This window comes from Ahaetulla prasina, chromosome 6 (assembly GCF_028640845.1).
Source record: "Ahaetulla prasina isolate Xishuangbanna chromosome 6, ASM2864084v1, whole genome shotgun sequence".
Classification (NCBI taxonomy): domain Eukaryota; kingdom Metazoa; phylum Chordata; class Lepidosauria; order Squamata; family Colubridae; genus Ahaetulla; species Ahaetulla prasina.
This window is the reverse complement of record NC_080544.1, coordinates 114,938,351-114,950,164: the sequence shown is the minus strand read 5'-3', so window position 1 is coordinate 114,950,164 and position 11,814 is coordinate 114,938,351. Positions and strand designations below refer to the sequence as shown.

Below are 11,814 nucleotides of genomic sequence, written 5' to 3'. Positions count from 1 at the left end.
CTTGTGCCTGGTCCAAGACAATGAAGGTGGGGGGAGAACCAGCTCAGGGCCCAGGAGAAAGGAGTATCCTTTGCAGTATCCTTCCCCTGGAGTGGGGTGGGAATAGAGATTTTGCAATATCCTTCCCCTGCTACACCCACCAAGCCACGCCCACCGAACCGGCAGTAAAAAATTTGGATTTCACCACTGTCCTCAAGCTTTCTGCCTGCTGGGGCGGGGGCTGTTCCAGGGCCCTGGGTCACGTCCAGGAGGAAAGTCTGCAGGGTGGGGGGGGGAGTTCGCCCCGTCCTTCGCTTTCCCTGCAGCTTCAGCTCCCGGCAGGTGGGCAGGGGGCGTCCTCGGCCTGGTCGATCCCCCCCCCCCCGAGAGCCCTGCCGGTCCTGCTGGCCGAGGGGCTGAAGGGCTGGCCGGAGGGCAAAATCCCCCCCCTCCCAGACGGGAGGGGCATCTTGACTTGGGGCTGCGGCCCTGCGGGGGCGGGGGGGGCTCCCTTCCTCGGCAGGTCCTTCGAGGGTGGCGGGGGAGGCGTCCCGTCGGGCGCTGCACTGGCCGCAGTTCCACGGCGGGCACCGGCCCTTCGGAGCCGTGGGCGAAAGGAAGTGGCCCCCGCAGGGCCCCTTCGCGGGTTGGCGAGGTTGCCCGTCGCCCCTTCGACGCCTGGCGGGGGTCGCCCGGGGGAGGGGGCCCGGCCTTTGGGGGTCGCGGGGGCGGGGCCGCCGGCGAGCGCCCCTCCCGCAGAGGCACGTGGGCCCGTCGGGAGGCCCGGCCGGCGCGGCGCATGACGTCACTTCCCGTCGCCGGCGCGGAGGGGGCCGCGGAGCCGGTTGGACGCGTGCAGCCTGGCCGGGAGGGCGGGACGGCCGCGGCAGGTGAGTCCGGTGTGGGTGGGGGGCGCCTCCTTCGCGGGAGCCGCGTGGCCGGGCCGGGAGCGGGGCCCGCGGGAGGAAACCTCTGGCTCGGGGTTCAGGCCGGTTCCCCGGAGGGGGGAGGAGGCGGCGCCGGGGGCGAAGTACGGGGCTCCCCTCGGAGCGCGTCTGCCCAGGAGGCCGCTCCAAGGAAGGGGGAACCGCCGAGGGATCCGGCCTCTCCAGGCAGGAGCCCGCCTGGCAGCTTCGAAGGGCCGGAGGAGAAAGCGGGAGGCTCTCGAATCCTCCCTCCCGCGGGAGAAGCCGCCTTTGCTGCCCTCGGGGCTGCCCCCCCTCCCCCCATCGCCCGCCCCCGGGGCCGGGAGAGGCAAGCCGAGGCTCTCCCGCCTGGCCCGGCTCCTTTCCCCGGCTGGTTCCCTTCCCGTGCGCTCTCACAGAGAGGGACTCCTCGGGGTGCCGTCCGCCAAGCAATGCCGGCTGGCGGCCCCCAGGGTTAGGGCCTTCTCTGTGGGGGCTCCCACCCTCCGGAACGAGCTTCCCCCGGGACTCCGACAACTGCCTGACCTTCGGACCTTCCGCCGCGAGTTGAAGACTTAAATATTTATTCCCGCAGGACTGGCATAGAAATTTTTAGTAGCTTTTAATATTTTGAGGTAAATTTTATGGGGTTTTTATGGTTTTAAATGGTTTTAATTTTAGCCTGATATTCAATAAGTTTTTTAATTATTGTTTTTATTGTGTACATAATTATTGTTTTATTCTGGCTGTGAACCACCCTGAGTCCTTCGGGAGAAGGGCGGTATAAAAATCTAATAAATCTAATCTAATCTAATTAATCTCCTGGCGGGGCTGAATTTCGGGCCGAGCCTGAGTCCTCTCCTCCCTTGCTAGGTTGGGCTGGGAGTCCGGGACCCAGGCAGGGCTGGAGGGCTTGGGGTGAAAGGACCTGCCCTTCCCGGTTGGAGGAGGGAAGGACCCCACGGCCCTACAGGGTTTCCCCCCCCCCCCCCCGCCAGGTAAGGCTCTGGGTTCAAGAGCCGCCCCCCCTTCCCTTCCTGGAGTTTTTAACCTGGTGTTGACTTTGAAGTCGGATTTATGAAAGGACTGTTACATTTAGAATAGAATAGAATAGAATTTTTATTGGCCAAGTGTGATTGGACACACAAGGAATTTGTCTTGGTGCATATGCTCTGAGTGTACATAAAAGAAAAGATACGTTCATCAAGGTACAACATTTACAACACAATTGATGGTCAATATATCAATATAAATCATAAGGATTGCCAGTAACAAAGTTACAGTCATACAGTCATAAGTGAAAAGTAAACCAACAGAAGATATGTTTTATGTTCATAAAAATAAGGTGACTTTGGGATTGGTGAAGTTGGGTTAATTTATTTATTTATTTTATTTATTTTATTTGATTTTTATACCGCCCTTCTCCCGAAGGACTCAGGGCGGTGTACAGGCATAATAAAACCGACAATACAATATACAAGTTTAAAATACGATTTAAAAAACTTATTTTAAATTAGCCCAATGATTAAAATTTACCATACTAAGAAAACCCCGTTTAAAATTAATAAATTTAAACATTAAAATCCCAATTTAAGCCAGCCCTGCGCGGATAAAAAGATGAGTCTTGAGTTCGCGGCGAAATGTCCGAAGGTCGGGTATTTGGCGTAAACCCGGGGGAAGTAGACTAGTTTTTCAAAGGTTCCCCCTAAAGGTGAAAGAATGGTGGGCACAATGCAATAATTCTGTACAAAAAGAATACTCATCAGAGGAAACACGCACCTTTCCATCTTGCTTTTGAAAACCCTGACACCTGGGCCCTGCAGGGTCATTCTTTTGTCCTGCCTTCACTGGAAAAGTTGGGATACATTCATATATCCCAACATGATCCCAACTACCTTAAAAGTGTTGAACTGTATAACATAGTCAAAATATCAGCACGGGAAATGGTTAAAGACATTTTGCATCACATCATAAATCACTTTAAATGTCCTAAAATATTCTTTAAAAATTGCCAAATTTCAATTCTGTGAGAATTGTGCATCCTGGGTTTTGGATGCATTCTGTAAGTTAGCCGTTTGAGGTACCTTGGTTCAAAAGGTTTTGCCCTATAATGCACGGTTTTGCCAAGTTAAACGTTACAGGCATCAGATTTTTATTAGTGTATAGATTTAAAGCATCTTAATTCCAACCATTGCATCTAGTTTTGTAGTTTGATAGATTCCCTACCAAGAGAAACCTGCACCATCTGTTGATTTCATGTCATTGTTCATCCAAGACCAAGGAAGATTAACACATCATTTTAAATTACTCTGAATTTCTTTACACAAAAATGCCTGTGGTTATATCCTTCCAAAAAATCCTTATTGTGGATATTTTACTTTTTATAATACTTTATATATCCCATTCAGGAGAGTAAAAAAAGCAGAAAATAATGAAAATTTCCCCCTGTCCTTGTGACTTAAGGCAGCATTTTCTTAGCGTCTGCTGAGTTCAATCCCTTCAGAAAATAAAACTTAACAGCTATTGTGGGGAGGGGGGGGGCTCTGAAAGGGCAATGACATTTGAGTTTGGTTGTTTTCATCAGTTTTTATTCCTTCTTTGTTTAATATGGCACTAAAAAATTCAGAACTTTCAAAAAAGAAAATAGAGAACTAAAACCAGCCAAAAAAACCAGAAAGGCGTATGTGTGTTACTTACATTACACAGACAGTCTTAAGGAGAGAGGCCCCATGGTTGGAGTTACATATTCAATATTCCTAGAATTTCATTAGAAGAGAAAGCAGTAATCTTGGTCAATACAGGCAAGAATAATGGGCCAGGTTTGGGAGAAAGAAAACTGTCCTTTAATAGCAGGGTTCATTAAAGTTCTTTAACTGTTGCTTTAGTCAGAACTCCGATAAGTGGGAATTTCATTTCTGACTCAGGTCTAGAGTTTAGTCTGGAAGCCAATTAAAATTGAACTTCCAGGTTGGACCTGAATCCTATCTTGTGCTGGTGATGCAAATCCCTATCTTAACTGGGATGCAGGTCAGAATGTCTTGACACAGCAGATCTACTCTCCACGCCTGCCGTGTTACGAAAGAACGTACTACTACACCTGGGCATATCTAGAGGGAGCCCAATAGCCCTCCTCTCGGGCGTACATTGTACCTTAGCTGTGATGTAAGGTTTTGCTTGTCTGATTTGTTAGCATAAGGTACCTTTGGCCTTAAGTCTCACTGTCCAAATGAAATATATTTTTTACAGACGGCAAAACCCATAATTCTGTAAAGAATGCACTTTTCAGCAATGTAAATATTCTTTTAGTTTGATGGGTGCTAGATACAATGGTCTTCCTTAGGCCTAAACTTTGAAACAAAAGCTTACATTATGCTGCAAATCCCAAGATGGGAAACGATAAAAGAGAGAGCTTTGTTAAAAAGTTGCTGGTATACTTGTAAAATTTCCAGGTATTCATCCAGTGATGATGTCATGCAGATTTCCAAGTGGCGTCAAGGGGGCAACTAGACTTGCCATTCAGCTGCAGAGTCTTTCTGGCCGCACAAAAGCTCCTTGGAGGGCTGGAGTGGCTGCAAAGAGGCAGGAGGAAAATCAGGGCCAGGGGCTTTTTAAAAAAAAAAAAAAAAGAAGGCCATTGTGTAGCCTCTGCCTTCTTGTCTCTTCACGGAGAATACCTCAAAAGAGGAGGCAGAAATGTGAGGGAGCCATTGTCCATTTTTCAATAGGAAGAGGAGATGACCCTCCTGTGGGACCACTGATGGAGGAGAAGCTTTAGATCTTGCTTTACAGTTGCGCACTCTCTTAGACCAAGGGCATGATGATGCCTGTCGCCGGGAGGTGTGACTGCAGAGGCCAGAGCGGACTTCTGATCCATTAATACCTTAATGGCATTAGCTCTCTTGACCCAGAGTTTGCTGGCGTGTTTTATTTATTTATTTTGTGGGGGAATGAAAGCTTCCTCCTTCTCATCTTGTACCGAAGGCTGCTTTTTCAGTTTTTATTTGAGCTGAGCACAAAACAGGCAGCTGGTCGTGGAGAAGGCTCTTGAACTAAGGGGAGGGTGATGTCAGATTTTGGAAGTCACTCAGCAGGGACAGGAGGGGGTGTAGGGTTGCACAATTGGTTCTCTTAGTCTGGAGGGCTTCATGGCAGGAATGGTTGGGGCTTCTCTAACAAAACCTCCAGTAATGTGTGTCCTTAGAAATGTTATCGCTCGGAAGATAGGAACAAGGACAGACAGGGCGGCTGCTGTTGCATGACATAGTTCAGGTATTGTTTAAGCAAAATATACACTATTTTTAGGTGCCTCCAAGTAGCTGTTGCCAACTTCCTTTGTGATTTCATCTGGCCTCCCAACACTCTGGCGAGCTGTGGGTCATACGGGCCACTCTGGGAGGCGCCTTTCTCGGAATGCGCCTGGACTCTCCGGAGCTGCTGTCCCGAGGTCTGAATGCCTATGAAACAAAGCACACATAGCGCTGCCCTTCCTGAGCTGTTTCTGCTTTTCTGGGGGTGGGGGTGTGGAGAACTTCCGTGGGAGTTGAGGGGAGCTGTTTCCCGGTCCAGCAAGATCATTGGCCTCTTGGTTAGTAAAGCATGGAGGCCTCTGGGGATGCAGCTTCACCTTCTTGGAACCTGCCTTCCACTGAGGACCTGCCCACTGCACGAATCAAGAAGAGGGCCGTGAAAATATTTACAGACCCCTCGCATCCAGGACATAAACTGTTTCAACTCCTACCCTCAAAACGACCCTATAGAGCACTGCACACCAGAACAACTAGACACAAGAACAGTTTTTCCCCGAAGGCCATCACTCTGCTAAACAAATAATTCCATCAACACTGTCAAACTATTTACTGAATCTGCACTACTATTAATCTTCTCATCGTTCCCATCACCAATCTCTTTCCACTTATGACTGTATGACTGTAACTTTGTTGCTGGCAATCCTTATGATTTATATTGATATATTGACCATCATTTTTGTGTTGTAAATGTTGTACCTTGATGAACGTATCTTTTCTTTTATGTACACTGAGAGCATATACACCAAGACAAATTCCTTGTGTGTCCAATCACATTTGGCCAATAAAAAATTCTATTCTATTCTATTCTATTCTATTCTATTCTATTCTATTCTATTCTATTCTATTCTATTCTATTCTGTTCTGTTCCAAAGATGGGGAGCCCCAAAGAAAATGCACTGTAAATAAACCATTCTCTGCTTCAGACAGAGATTGAATGAGCATCAAGTCGTTCTGAAGTCCAGACAGATCATCGCTTCTACTTGAGGATTGGTGTGATGCCCACATGATGATCCCACAATATCATCAGTGTGCAAATGTTATTGTCTCACTTTCATAGCTCTGCCTCTTCTAAAAAGGCCCATGCAGCTCTGTGCAAAGTTACAAACTCAGAATTCCTTGGTGAAGGCTGCTGTCGTTCCTGCTCAGTGGGGTACTTTCCCAGCCCTCTCAGAGGTCTGGATTGACCTGAAGACCTGGCTCTTCCCTCGGGCACTGAGGCAGCAGCCAGGATAGGCATGTGATGAATTTTCATCCTGAAGCTGTTGGTGCTTGTTTTTGGTTTTGTCTTATTTTGGTTGGACAGCAATGATTGAGTTGTTGCTTTTCATGTTGTCAGTGGCTTAGTTGCTTAGTGAATGAGCATCCATACAAATAGAATGAATGAGTGAATAAATGAATAAACAATTGCATCAGTAAGGGATGCGATCTGGTTGAATTCTGTGCATGCTTTTCCTTCTGCACTGGCAGCATTTCTGGATTTGTGCACTTGTCACAGCTTTTCTCACCAGAAGTCGTGAAACAGAAGTTGGGGAGGGAGGGGGCGGACCTCATGCTTCTGAGGCAGACGGCCCCCTTTGAACACCTGGTCTTTAGGCACCACTGTTTCTTCCCTTTAGGAAGTTGTTCTGTGAACCAGGAAATACATTCTTGGGAAGCCTTTCAAGTTTGAATCCCAAGTAGGGGTGTCTTCTATGCCAGTTTTTATCAACCTTAGTGATTTTAGTCATGCGGACTTCAATTCCCAGAATTCCCCAGCTAGCAAAACTTTGAGTGGAAATCCATCTGACTTAATGTTGCCAAGGTTGAGAATGACGTTCTGTGCTCTTCAGCCTGCTAACAGAGCAGATGAGGGATGGCGAGAGGCTGTAGCCAGGTCTGCATGCAGACTTCCCTGCTGATGGGGAGCAGGCAAGACCCGCCCTCATTCCTGCCACAGTTTGACCAGTCTGCCACACGTCCAGCCGAAGCCCAGTTTCCCCCCCAAATTCTCTTTCTGTGCTACAGAAGCTAAAGATGACCTTATAAGCCAGCCTACTTTTCCTGATAGCTGACCACCCTGGAGGCCTGGGTTCAGGTGCATCTGCCTATTTTCTTATGCGAAAATAAGAGTTGAGTAAGCAAAGGCAAGTTCAAAGCATGCAGGTGGAAGTCTTAATAAAGATGTCTGGTAAAATAAGATCTAATAGAGTCAGGAATGAACGGGTGTTCAACGAATCAGTGCAAAAGGGAGTGACCGGTGGAAGTAGTCATTTGGGGAGAATGACTATTGTTTTTACTAATAATTAATACAGGAAAAAGAAGAGATGGGCCCATTTCTATGATTGCCCGCTTGCCAAGTGTTTCATTTTGGCTAACAAAAACAGGGTAAAAAATCCACCAGGAATACGCAACCTGCTGTGCCAAGGACAGTTCACACACACCTGCAATTGAAGCCATTCGCCCACCAACTCTGACCTGGGGCTTGGGCAAGGCCAAGTCTTCAAGGTCCTTTCAAAGGCAGCCATTTGGCTCTCGGGCAGTCACTGGGGCAGGGCAGGCACAGCTAGGACGGAGAAGCTGGAGGGAGGGAGGGAGACAGGTTTTTCTGAGACCCTCCCTAAAGTGAGAAGAGGTGTGAATGTGCAGATGGTTGGATAAAGGGATGGAGAGTTAAACCTCAGGCAGGAAACCCTGTACCATTTCAGACAAAGGGTTGTCCAGTCTCTTCTTAAAAACTTCCAGTGTTGAAGTTGACGTGAATGCTCCAACACTGGAAGTCTTTAAGAAGAGATTGGACAACCAAGGTAAAGAGCAGGGAGTTGGACTAGAAGATCTCCAAGGCCCCATCCAGCTCTGTTACTCTGTAATTCTGTTAGTGAGCAATGCTGGCATTGAGCCCTCCCTCCCTTCCTTTTTTTTTATTATTTTATTTTTAAACAAACATACATAAAAAACATAACATCATCTTCTATTAAAATTACAGACAGTGTGTTGGTTGGTTACAATTTTTTTTTGCATTTTCACCATATTCATAGATTATAGTTTATCTAATTTCACATTTTATAAATCTAGTATATATCCTCATTAATCATTTATTTAACTATGAGTATTTCTTCCCTCATTTCATACAAAATATTCTAAATTTTAAGTTAACTTATATTTGTATCATTTATTTATTTATTTATTTTTTATTGCAAAATTTTTATTTTTCCATAATAATTCCCACAATTTGACCAGTGTACAATACAATCACTTATCCAACAATCAGTCCTATACTCAAATTATACTCAATCAGGGCTGCTCGACTGCCACTCCCCCCTTTAATCCTTTCTTCCCTTCTCATCCTTCTTAAACTTCCCCCACCACCTTCTCCTCGCTTTCCTACTTCCCCTCCTCTTTCCCACTTCTCACTACCATCCTTTCTAACCCTCTATCTTCTCCTTCTTCTCCTCCTCCTATCCTTTCTTCTCCCTCCCTTCTTTCCTCCCTACCCACCTGCCTACCTACTTTCTTCCTTCTTTACTCCTCTTTCCTTACCCTTTCCCTTCGGGAGTGTTTGCCGAGCAGTCCCGACATTACACCATTCCAACTTGTTTAATTCTACCATTATTCCTATACAATGGCAACCAATCAATTTATAGTCTTCCCTTCCCCCCCCCCGAGACTTCCCAGAACAGAATACAGGGTATTGTAACTAACAAACATAATCTAAAATATAACATAAAACATATTCCATTTCACACCATCACACTATCAATTCCCTTCTTTCTTAAACTAATACATAGTAATTCTTAACTTCATTCAAAAACTAATTGATATTTTCCTCCCTTCCTTTTTCTTGCCTTTCTTACTCATCTGTTCTTGGCTGTTTCCCCACCTCAGGGGAAGAGCGGGATAGTTGTGTGATTGTGTGTGTGCCAGGTATGTCCTTTTTTTTGGATGAATTGCACTAGTCATGCGGGCAGTTTGTGCGCCTGGGTCCAGCACCCCCCCACCGTCCCTGTCCTGTCCTCTGGCAACAAAGCCTCCCTCCTGGGCAGCCTCACGGTCTTGTTGGGTGCTTCTTTGTGGGCTGGGTGGCATATCTGGGGTGCCGTCCCTGCATGGCTGACTCCCCAGGGCAAGCAGTGACCGCCATACTTCAGTGCCAGAGTGTCGGCGCCTTTTCCCCTGTTTTGGGGTCTCGTGTTTGCCCCAGCTCTGAGCACAAAGCCGCCCATTGTGGAAACAAGGAAGGGTTTGGTCGGAGGCATAATATCCTCCGTGCTTTTAGCCCTGCAGATAAGATCAGAACTCCTGCCCGCACGGCCCTCGGTCCCAACCGGCCATTTGTGTGCTTTGAATAGAGTGCGCTGCTCCCTCCGTCTGGGGGCTGCCGGCACATCCTCCATCCCGGCCCCCCATTCAAACCAGCCATTGTTGGGTTTTTTGGTGGTTGCGCGCTACAAGGCACGCTGTGCCAAGAGCTTTCTTGATAAAAGAGTTTAAGCACTTTGGAGACTTTGTTTTTTAAAGGTTTTGACAAAACAGTTCATTGGCAGGACTTCCTCTCAGATAGCAGGATGGCTATTAAGGACCGGCTGCAGCGATAAAAGCTGGCCAGGCAGCGGAGAGGATGGAGGGGAGCTGCTGCTGGCACTGAGGGAGCCGGGCTGTGGTCCATCTGAGTCTCACAAACAGCCGGTTCGCCCTTCTGATGCGGTGCTTTTCCAGGCTTTCATCCCAGGGGGTGAGCGAGGCACCTGGGGGCCAGGAGACGATGGATGCTTGGCAGTCTGGCTGAAGCAGGAGCAGAGGGGAGCAGGACAGTTGCGGGGGGGGGCAGCAAGGCTGGCAGGGGAGGGGAGGAAATGGAGTGCTTCACCCACCAGGGTCTCCTTGGATCCTTTCAGCTTTGGTATCTTGCCCTGCAGGAGGGTGCCAAAGCTGCAGAAGGCAGGACTTGCTCACTTTCTGCTGGAGTTGACACTCTCCAGCTTTCTGTTGTAGACTGGGTGGCTTTTCTTCCTTTGGCTGCCAGATGTGGCTGACAGTCAAGCTTCATTGCTTGCAAGGGCAAAATAATTTTGAGGACCAAGCTCAGCATTATAGAATATAAAATAAGTTCTGTGCCCGGTTATCATTTCTTACGTCTTCTGATCTGGCAAAGAGGTGAGTACCGTTTGTCCTTTCCAAGGGACAGAGCCAGCCCTTCAAAGGAACAACTGAGAGCCGCAACATTATTATTATTTATTATGGTTGATCAGCCAGATATTTAGAGAGGATTTGGCCTGATCCACTTATAGGAACCTGGAATGGTCAGATGGTGGTGTTTGATGGTATTAAAAGTATTGTCTCAAAAGGTAAGCCCTCCGGAATGCTTTTTGCAATCGACTGACAGTGATTTTGTGAATGCTGCCGGTGTTCAAGCAGTGCTCCAGGTGTCTGGATTGCACCCAAAGCGTCTATCATTACTATTGGTCTGATCCTTGCTCTCTTTGGCCACAGTCACTCAACTTTCATTTGCAGGTCTTTATAAGTTGGATTTTCTCCAGTTTTTCTATTTTGTGTCTTCAGGAATTGCAACATCCATTATTCAGATTCTTCTTTCTTTCTTTCTTTCTTTCTTTTTTCTTTCTTATCAAAAGTTGTAAAGTCCGGAATGGTCTGTGTCGGTTTGCATTCTAAAGTCCTGGAGCGCTTTAGAGCTTCTTTGTTTTCTATGACTTTCTCTATTTTATGATCCCACCAGTTCTTGCTTGCAGGCAAATGGTATTTCTGGAAGATCGTTGTTTCTACCTTGTCATGCCATTGCTTGTAGTCGGTCCTTGTGGTTTTCTTACAGCAGCTAATCAAGTAGCCCACTGTTTCTTCACCTCCTTTACAGAGGCAACATTTTCTGTTTGTAGTGGTCTTCTCAGTGCATTGGTTCTCAAGGCTTGGTCTTGTGCAGCCAGCTTTAGCTACTTTCTTCAACTTTCCCGCTCTTAGCCATTGCCACATCTTGTTATTACCTGCTTTGCCTGCTATTTCTTTTTTAATGTAGTGGCCACGTGATACTTTGTCTTCCCGTGTTTCTTTCGTGTTCTTCATTTGGTCTTTCTTGTAGGCCATTTTGGTCTCTCCAGTACTCAGTAAGCTTCCTCACTGTCCTTCAGATAGTCTTCCAATGCCCTTTTTGCTTTTTCAACTGCCTCATGTACTTGCAACGTTCCCCATCCATCTGTTTCCCTTGGGAGGTAGAGCCTGTCAACATTGCTGTGTGGATTCATTGTCATTATTTTTCTGATCTTCCTATCCAGGGCTTTTAGTTCTGCTTCAGTCCAGCTCACTATTATGAATGGAATTGCCCAGGTGTTGATTGCCTTGATGCTATTTCCTCCTCTTGAGTTTGGGCATCCTCCTCAAAATATTTTTCACTCTCCTGATTCCTTCACTTCTCACCATCTTCTTGACTTCCATGTGCTTGGTGTTGTCGGTTTGAAGGATGCCCAGGTGTTTTTAGTGGCTGTCTTCATCCAGTCAGACTTGGTGTTATTTGCAGTGGATTCCTTCAGCGTTACTGTTTTCGCCTGTTGATGCTAAGGGTGGCACCTTCATCCAGCCCAAACTCCACTGCAGCATCTTCAGTATCTATATCCTCTTATGCCTCTTGCCTCCCAGAA

At 47.2% G+C, this 11,814-nt stretch overlaps 1 protein-coding gene across 3 annotated transcripts in view; it reads left to right on the top strand.

Annotated features, from left to right (window-relative positions):
- The first annotated feature begins 733 nt into the window (after nucleotides 1-733).
- Nucleotides 734-11,814, top strand: part of ATP13A3 (ATPase 13A3) — a 46,724-nt gene continuing 35,643 nt past the window's right edge. For all 3 annotated transcript variants that reach the window (XM_058187344.1, XM_058187343.1, XM_058187342.1), the window contains exon 1: nucleotides 734-869. The gene's annotated coding sequence lies outside the window, so the exon portion shown is untranslated. The remainder of the gene's footprint in view (nucleotides 870-11,814) is intronic.